We start from the raw sequence: 10,621 nt of genomic DNA on the forward strand, positions 1-10,621 counted from the left end.
AACAGATTACATGTCTATCTACAAAAATAACCATTCATCTAGTAATGTTCAAAGGAAATCAGCAGCCTAGTCCAGGTGGAGGTCATAACTGAGAATGTAAAATCATTTTGTGGGTAATAAGGGTTAAAACCTCCCTGTGACAAGATATTTATATTTAAATATTTTGAGTACACTATATGTATGTGTGTGTGTGTGTGTGTGTGTGTTACACACACATTACAGAGCACAGTAATACACTGCAGAGTCAGATACAGCAGCAGAGGAGATCTCCAGATCCACACAGTTATCATTATGGAGTTTGATGGACATATGGGGGAGAGGTGGAGAAGCTGGAACTTCAGTTTTAGTCGACTTCACAATCAGCAGCAGAAACTCTGGTCTTGATCCAGGCTTCTGCCGGTACCAGTGGAGACTGTAAGCTGATACATCATATGTACAGGACAGAGTGATGTTGCTTCCTCCAGTTAAAACTACAGATGGTTGGTTTGGTCTGATGATATTCCCATTCGCTTCACCTGCAAAAACATTAAATAATCAAGCAATGTAATGGATTCAATTCAGAGCAAAGCAAATGGACATTTGTTTTATATTTTTTGTGATGTTCTGAAAAACAGAGCAAAATGTACATGAGTAATACTTACAGTAACTGAGGATAAAAATTTAAAACAGAAGAGATGAGTAACATGATTCTGTAGTTTGAGTTCAGATTAGTATCATCAGTATGAAGGTAAGTCATTGTTTTCTCTGATTTATTCTGTAGGAGTCGACAAAACATTGAGCTCCTCCCACACATACTGTACGTCCTTCTCATCTTACTCTACAAATACTCAATAGAAAAAAACTGTAGTCAACAACCTAAATTTGGCATTATGTCAGTCTGATTCATTTATTGCACTCTTTATTGAGTGAACACTCAGTTGCACATGGTGTTTTAAAGGCATGTTCAACTGTTGTGTCCTGATTCTCTAAAATATAAACCATTAATAATATTATACCTTTTAATACAGATGAACGGCATTAATGCTTGAGACATTTGATAGTTGTATTGAGTCATTGTTTTTTAATCTGCATTGTGCATCATGATCATCTGCCTTAAATATAATTTCTGATTGAGTTTTTGTAGGGTGCAGTTGTGTTTCCTGTCACTGTGGGCTGCAGGGCACAATAGTACATGGCAGAGTCTTTGACTTCTGTAGAAGAGATAGTCAGATTCATTTGTTTGACGCCTTTATCAGCTTCAGCGGTCAGACGGAGAGAGGAATCTGATTTGGGGCTGGTCTCAATGAACACAATAAGGTTCTCAGGTTTGGATCCGGGATACTGACGGTACCACTGCAAATTTTGAACACTTTCAGTGTATTTGCAGATCAGTGTAACATCTTTTCCTTCCAAAACCTGCATATCTGTGTTTAATGGTGTTATCACGTCTGCAGCAACATTCTCTGTTTAATAAACAAACAAAAATTAATAATTTCTAATGGACAAATTTAAATTGTCAACAGTATAAACAGGGGGAAATCATTCCTGCAGTAAATGTTATGAATCACTCACCTTTTAGAAGAGAAGATATAATGAATACAAGGAGCAACATCTGCACAACAAGAGACAATGACTTTGAGAGTCAAGACTTACAGTTTCCTCCTAGAGTATAAAAGTGACTCAATGTAAGTCTGTCTGCTCTGTTTTTAATCTGAACTGAGACTGAACTACAATTGGTTCTTAGAGCTCCACCTTCTGGAAGAATGCAGGTGAGATCACTTTTGCTACAATATCTCATCATTTCATATGGCATGCATCTTAAACAACAAGATCTTATTGAAGAATTTTTGGCATATTAAATTATGCACTGAAAATGATTATTTGAACAAATTGACTTTTTCAAAATGTATGTGAATGTAACACTTTTTTCCTAAATATAAGGACTTTCACTGTCCAGAGAGATCTGGCTGATTGCACAATTTATGTTTACTGTGCAAAGAAATCAAGTAGCAAAGTTATGATAGTCAAAGTCTCGTCTGCAGAATGTTATCCTATAGACCTAATAAACTTTTGTTTGAATTAATTTTTGTATACTTAATACTAATTCATTTCCATTCTTAGAACCTATTTGTTTATTTGTTCCATTCTTAGAACCTATTTGACATCAGCTTGTTTAAGCTGATGTCAGGGACCCCCTGATTGGTTCTAGGTTTTGCTTAAAGACATTTTTTTCTAGCATGTGAGTTCATACGGTGTACTGGTTATCTTAGCGTATTGTAAATTATAATGTATTCTGTCCCATAAAACTGGCCTTAAATGACCAATAATTAACAAGTAAAAGGTGCACTAACATTTGCTAAAATTGTAGTTCTCAGTGAAAAGCAATACTATAGAGCGTATTATATTGTTTACAAACTCTTTTTAAATTGAGCATCATGAATTTCTATTTTGAATATAATTTCTGATTGAGTTTTTGTAGGGTGCAGTTGTGTTTCCTGTCACTGTGGGCTGCAGGGCACAATAGTACATGGCAGAGTCTTTGACTTCTGTAGAAGAGATAGTCAGATTCATTTGTTTGACGCCTTTATCAGCTTCAGCGGTCAGACGGAGAGAGGAATCTGATTTGGGGCTGGTTTCAATGAACACAATGAGGTTCTCAGGTTTGGATCCGGGATACTGACGGTACCACTGCAAACTGCGAATATTGCCACTGTAGTTGCAGGACAGTGTAACATCTTCTTTTGCTAAAACATGCTGCTCCATGGATAATGAGGTTATCACATCTGCATTAGCATTCTCTGTTTAAAAAAAATAAGAAGCAAACATAAAAATTCATGACTAAGTAAGTTTATGTAATCAGTTGGTTTACTGACACATTTAAACAGCAGAGAAAAAAAAGAAGTCCTATTTGGAAATGATTCTTATTCATCACTCACCATTAAAAAGAGAAAATATCATGAGGACCAGGAGCAACATCATCAAGAGAAAAAAGGCATTTAGAGTCAAGAGTGAAGACTTGCAGTTTCCTCCTGACTCAGTTTATATCTCTGCACTCTGTTTTGAAATAACTGAAATGAGAGCTCCACCTTCTGGCAGAACTCATGATAAACTAGGGCTTTCTAGTGTATATCTGATGTAATAAAAAACTACAGAGAGACTGGAGAATGTGTATGGTAAAGAAATGGTTAAGTTTGCCATTGATTTTTGTTGGATGTAACTAAAACATTGAAGCTGTGCAAATGTATATTGAGTGTTTTTGGTCAATGTATTGCAGTCACTGTACAACAACATGATAAACAGATTACATGTCTATCTACAAAAATAACCATTCATCTAATTACTAATGTTCAAAGGAAATCAGCAGCCTAGTCCAGGTGGAGGTCATAACTGAGAATGTAAAATCATGTTGGGTGATAAGGGTTAAAACCTCCCTGTGACAAGATATTTATATTTTTATATTTTAAGTATATATATATATATATATATATATATATATATATATATATATATATACACACATTAAGTTGTAAGTAAAACAAAGATTATTGGAGTATATTTCAGTCATTTTACTTTTTTCCTGCCTGGGGAGCGCGCTTCGCCTGCGTCCAGACCGGCGCCTTTTCTTCCTGAGTTACACGAAGAAGTCGCCAAGTCCTGGAACGCCCCCTATTCTGCTAGAGTGCGTCCTGCTGTTTCTTTGGCATTCTCCGCCGTTGACGATGCCAAGAACAAAGGATACCTTTCGCTGCCGCCGGTTGAAGAGGCGATAGCGGCCCACTTATGCCCGCCCTCCGCTGGACGGCGCGCTAAGCCGGCCCTACCCTCTAAAGCTTGCCGCACGACGTCAAGCCTGCTCCGCCGCGCTTTCTCCGCCGCCGGGCAAGCTGCGTCAGCGTTGCACACCATGGCAACGCTCCAGATCTTCCAGGCCGATCTCCTCCGTAAGCTGGATGAGGAAGGACCTGACGCGATCTGCGTGCCGGACTTAAGGAGTGCCACGGACCTCGCTCTTCGTGCTACTAAGTCCGCAGCACAAGCCATTGGACGGACTATGGCTTCTCTCACCGTGTCTGAGAGACATCTTTGGCTGACGCTCTCGGAAATGGCCGAGTCTGAACGCACCGCGTTCCTCGACGCCCCGCTTTCCGCCACAGGCCTCTTTGGATCCTCCGTCAAGGACTTCGCGGAGAGATTCGCAGAGGTACAGAAAGCGTCTCAGGCTATGAAGCACTTGCGAAACGTGCACGTGCGAAACCGTCTGCTCAGAGCTCACAGCCACAGCCACCGTCCACTGCCTCCACTTCACAGCGCCGCCAGGCCAGAAGCGCGAGACCGCGCTCCCGCTCATCCGGTCGCCGCCCCGCAGGACGTGGCTCGCGACCTAGGATCACGGTGAAGCCTGAGGCCCCGAAGTCGTCCTAGCACAGCTAGGAAAACGACGGTGTTCCAGTCCCGCTGCGGCCGGACTCACACCAAAGTTATTCGCTCGTCCAGTTCCAGAAAATGTGACTGTTCCAGTGTTTTCTGCAGCCAACAAGTCGGTTCTGTCACCCGCTTGCCTGTACACAAATGCCGTTTTCACGGCTACCCAGATAAATCCCCAAAAGAGTGTATTTTCTGGTGTCCCGGCCACGGCCGATGGTGTTTCATGTGTAGTAAGAATGCCCACTGCCCAGTGCCCATCCCTACACACAAGCACAGCCTGTCACACAGGGCTCGCGCACATAAAACCGACTCAGATCGGTTGCGCTTCAAACATGGTGAACGTGCCCACTACCCAGTGCCCACTAACACCACGTTATGCATGTCTCACGGTTTCTGTAAAAACGAAACCAACGTGCACTCGCTTCACGCAAGCGAACGATGCTTTCGGTGTGATAAATGTGCCCGCTGTCCCGCGCCCACATCCACACATAGACATGACAGTTCCTACGGGAACCGCCCAGCCCTCCCCTCGCGGTTATCCACCGCAGAGGAGTCGAGCGCGGGCAATCTTCCCGCTGTCATCAGCGCGCCCCATGCCTCAAATGTCACGAGCGCCACGCTTGTGTTACAGCACGCCGAAGCTTCTCCATCGCTGAGCGAGCGGAGCGCGCTTCGTATTCAACCCCTAGCTATCCATGCAAACGCATGGGCAAAGCTACCCGGGGTTTCGAAGTGGGTGCTGAACATTATAGAAAGAGGCTATTCGCTGCAGTTTCGCCGACGCCCTCTCCGCTATGTGGCGCGCGTCGAGACCACGGTAAAAGCAGAAGTAGCACATCTACTTCGAGCCGAAGTGACGAAAGTGCTTGTGAAGCGACAGTTCAGGATGCTCACGACCAGGCAAATCCTTGTGCAGATTCGCCAAGGAGATTGGTTTGTGTCAATAGATCTGAAAGACGCGTATTTTCAAATACAGATAGCGTCACGTCACAGGCGATATTTGAGATTCGCCTTCGAGGGCCAGGCATATCAGTACACCGTCCTGCCGTTCGGTTTGTTCCTGGCACCCCGTACATTTACGAAGTGCATGGATGCGGCGCTCGCACCCCTCAGAATGAGAGGCATGCGAGTGCTGAACTATTTGGACGATTGGCTGATTCTAGCGCAATCTCGCGCAGTGCTCATAGAACACACGACCATTTACTCGATCACCTCGAGGATTTGGGTCTGAGTGTCAATTGGGCGAAGAGCTCCCTGTCACCCAGTCAGAAGATATCTTTCCTGGGCACAGAACTGGACTCACTATCCATGATAGCGCGACTATCACAACAGCGCGCGGTAGACATTCGACGCACAGCGAACTCTTTTCGCTGCGGCGCGTCTGTCCCGCTCAAGAGATTTCAGAAGATGCTAGGTCTCATGGCCTCAGCATCGTCAGTGCTCCAGCTGGGTCTGCTCCGCATGCGCCCGCTGCAGTTTTGGCTGAAAGCGCGAGTCCCACGCGAAGCATGGGCACCCGGTTTGCTTCGCCTCAGGGTCAATCAGAAGTGCGTCACAGCTTGGGGACTGTGTAAGCCTGGGGACTTCCTCGAGGGTGAAAGTGGTGTCCACGGACGCCTCCACCTCGGGATGGGGAGCGCTGCTCGAGGGCAGACCGTTCTTCGGCCAATGGTCAGAACGGGAGAAGCTCCTGCACATAAACTGCCTCGAAATGCTGGCAGTAGACAACGCGCTGACGCGTTTTTGTCCCCAAATAAAAGGTCACCACGTCTTGGTCCGTTCGGACAACATGTCTGTGGTGTCCTACATAAATCGCCAGGGCGGCATCAGATCCGAGAAACTGTACAGGCTGGCAGAACGCCTCCTGGTATGGGCTCAGTGCAACCTGCGCTCGCTCAGAGCAGCGCACGTGCCAGGGATCTTGAATATAGGACCGGACAGACTGTCCAGGAACAATGTTCCGGCAGGCGAGTGGTCTCTACACCCACAGACAGTCCATCTGCTGTGGAAGAAATTTGGCAGAGCGGAAGTGGACCTGTTTGGTTCTGTTTGGTCTACGGTTCTGGAAGCCATGAAAGGTGCGCCATTTGAGCCTTTACAGTCAATCGATTTGAAACACCTGTCTTTCAAGACGGTGTTTTTGCTGGCTCTCGCTTCAGTGAAGCGCATAGGGGATCTGCACGCGCTCTCTGTGAGCGCGGCGTGCATGGAGTTTGGGCCCAATGACTCAAAAGTTATACTCAAACCTAAGCACGGTTATGTTCCAAAATCCCTCAACACACCGTTTAGGGCGCAGGTTATCTCCCTGTCAGCCCTACCGGTCCCTGATGAGGAAAGAGACGCGAGCCTCCTTTGCCCAGTCAGGGCATTACGAGCTTATGTGTCTCGCTCGTCTGTTTTCAGACAGACGGAGCAGCTTTTTGTTTCGTTTAGCGGACGTTCTAAGGGACTAGCCGCGTCGAAACAGAGCCTATCCAGATGGATAGTTGATGCTATAGCGCTGGCATACGCCTCCAAGGGCATGCAGTGCCCATTGGGTGTCAGAGCGCACTCCACGAGAGGCATGGCCTCTTCGTGGGCCTGGTCAAGTGGGATTGCCTTGCAAGATATTTGTATGGCGGCAGGCTGGGCCTCCCCGTCTACATTTATAAGGTTTTATAACCTAGAGGTTCCCGCCCTGCAGGCCAGGCTGCTGTCGGTCTAAATTCACCAGTATTATCTGACCTGATGCGATCAGCTCAGAATGCTGCGTCTGCTGAGCACAGCTCAATGTTCGACAGTATAAAGCTGGGCAAACTGTGTAAGACCCACATTTCCCCATCAGTTCAGGCCGTACCCCGCCCTGTCTGTATGATGAAATTCGCGTCCCATCGACGCTACTATATGTGGAAGAGTGAGGCTGCACCCCTCCCTCTTCCCGGACTCCCTGTGAGTTCCCTGAGTGATTGTGCACTATATGTACCCCGGGCTTTCGCCCTTGGGTCTTTGGTGTCAGATCTCAGCATGCACGGCGTTTTACATTGGGTCCCCTAGCGTAAGATATCTTACGCAGTACGAGAGACCTCTCGTAAGAGAACGTACTCGGTTACTAACGTAACCTCGGTTCTCTCTAGAAGAGGGAACGAGTACTGCGTATCTTGCCGTGCATGCACACGCTCTGGTTGCTTCGATGATGAAAAACCAGATAATAGCTGCCTGCGAGCGATATTTATAGGCCTAGACCACGCCCATTTCGGCGGGACGTGACGCAGCGGGCGCGAAGTGCCCTGATTGGGTCTGACGTCACGCCAGGCCTCGCTCGATAGGCTGCTGCAGTTGCCGCAGAGCAGCCAATAGGCGCGCGAGCTGTCTCGCCTATGTCTGCATTGCTGCTGCAACGCGTTTTGCATTATTACAAAATTAAGGATAATTTTTGGCTTCAATATCTCGCGGAAAAGGATTTTCCCCTAGCGTAAGATATCTTACGCAGTACTCGTTCCCTCTTCTAGAGAGAACCGAGGTTACGTTAGTAACCGAGTACGTTTCCTGTGACTGTGGGCTGCAGAGCACAGTAATACACTGCAGAGTATGATACAGCAGCAGAGGAGATCTCCAGATCCACACGGTTATCATTATGGAGTTTGATGGACATATGGGGGAGAGGTGGAGAAGCTGGAACTTCAGTTTTAGTCGACTTCACAATCAGCAGCAGAAACTCTGGTCTTGATCCAGGCTTCTGCCGGTACCAGTGGAGACTGTAAGCTGCTGATACATCATATGTACAGGACAGAGTGACGCTGCTTCCTTCAGTTAAAACTACAGATGGTTTGTTTGGACTGATGACATTCCCATTCGCTTCACCTGCAAAAACATTAAAGAATCAAGCAATGTAATGGATTCAATTCAGAGCAAAGCAAATGGACATTTGTTTTATATTTTTTGTGATGTTCTGAAAAACAGAGCAAACAGAGCAAAATGTACATGAGTAATACTTACAGTAACTGAGGATAAATATTAAAACAGAAGAGAGGAGTAACATGATTCTGTAGTTTGACTTCAGATTAGTATCATCAGTATGAAGGTAAGTCATTGTTTTCTCTGATTTATTCTGTAGGAGTCGACAAAACATTGAGCTCCTCCCACACATACTGTACGTCCTTGCTCATCTTACTCTACAAATACTCAATATCTAGAAAAAAGCTGTAGTCAACAACCTAAATTTGACATTATGTCAGTCTGATTCATTTATTGCACTCTTTATTGAGTGAACACTCAGTTGCACATGGTGTTTTAAAGGCATGTTCAACTGTTGTGTCCTGATTCTCTAAAATATAAACCATTAATAATATTATACCTTTTAATACAGATGAACGGCATTAATGCTTGAGACATTTGATAGTTGTATTGAGTCATTGTTTTTTAATCTGCATTGTGCATCATGATCATCTGCCTTAAATATAATTTCTGATTGAGTTTTTGTAGGGTGCAGTTGTGTTTCCTGTCACTGTGGGCTGCAGGGCACAATAGTACATGGCAGAGTCTTTGACTTCTGTAGAAGAGATAGTCAGATTCATTTGTTTGACGCCTTTATCAGCTACAGCGGATAGACGGAGAGAGGAGTCTGATTTGGGGCTGGTCTCAATGAACAAAATGAGGTTCTCAGGTTTGGATCCGGGATACTGACGGTACCACTGCAAATTTCGAACACTTTCAGTGTATTTGCAGATCAGTGTAACATCTTTTCCTTCCAAAACCTGCATATGTGTGAAGATTGGTGTTATCACGTCTGCAGCAGCATTCTCTGTTTAAAATAAATAAACAAATAAAAATGAATAATTTCTAATGGACAAATTTAAATTGTCAACAACAGGGGGAAATCATTCCTGCAGTAATTGAATAACTCACCTTTTAGAAGAGAAAATATAATGAAAACCAGGAGCAACATCTGCACAACAAGAGACAATGACTTTGAGACCCAAGACTTACAGTTTCCTTCTAGAGTATAAAAGTGACTCAATGTAAGTCTGTCTGCTCTGTTTTTAATCTGAACTGAGACTGAACTACAATTGGTTCTTAGAGCTCCACCTTCTGGAAGAATGCAGGTGAGATCACTTTTGCTACAATATCGTATCATTTCATATGGCATGCATCTTAAACAACAAGATCTTATTGAAGAATTTTTGGCATATTAAATTATGCTCTGAAAATAATTATTTGAACAAATTGACTTTTTCAAAAAGTATGTGAATGTAATTTTTTTTCCCCTAAATATAAGGACTTTCACTGTCCAGAGAGATCTGGCTGATTGCACAATTTATGTTTACTGTGCAAAGAAATCAAGTAGCAAAGTTATGATAGTCAGTTAAGCAAAGTCTCGTCTGCAGAATGTTGTCCTATAGACCTAATAAACTTTTGTTTTAATACATTTTTGTATACCTAATACTAATTCATTTCCATTCTTAGAACCTATTTGTTTAAGCTGATGTCATGGACCTCCTGATTGGTTCTAGGTTTTGCTTAAAGACATTTTTTTCTAGCATGTGAGTTCATACGGTGTACTGATTATCTTAGCGTACTGTAAATTATAATGTATTCTGTCCCATAAAACTGGCCTTAAATGACCAATAATTAACAAGTGAAAGGTGCACTAACATTTGCTAAAATTGTAGTTCTCAGTGAAAAGCAATACCATAGAGCATATTATATTGTTTACAAACTCTTTTTAAATTGAGCATCATGAATTTCTATTTTGAATATAATTTCTGATTGAGTTTTTGTAGGGTGCAGTTGTGTTTCCTGTCACTGTGGGCTCCAGGGCACAATAGTACATGGCAGAGTCTTTGACTTCTGTAGAAGAGATAGTCAGATTCATTTGTTTGACGCCTTTATCAGCTACAGCGGTCAGACGGAGAGAGGAGTCTGATTGGGGTCTGGTTTCAAAGAACACAATGAGGTTCTCAGGTTTGGATCCGGGATACTGACGGTACCACTGCAAATTCTGAACATTGCCAGTGTAGTTGCAGATCAGTGTAACATCTTTTCCTTCCAAAACATGCTTCTCTGTGTTTAATGGTGTTATCACGTCTGCAGCAACATTCTCTGTTTAAAATAAATAAACAAACAAACACTCAAACTAAAATTAATAATTTCTAGTGGACAAATTTAAATTGTTAACAGTATAAAAAGGAGGAAATCATTCCCGCAGTAATTGTTATGAATCACTCACCTTTTAGAAGAG

This window comes from Leuciscus leuciscus (assembly GCF_965113295.1).
Source record: "Leuciscus leuciscus genome assembly, chromosome: 6".
NCBI lineage: Eukaryota > Metazoa > Chordata > Actinopteri > Cypriniformes > Leuciscidae > Leuciscus > Leuciscus leuciscus.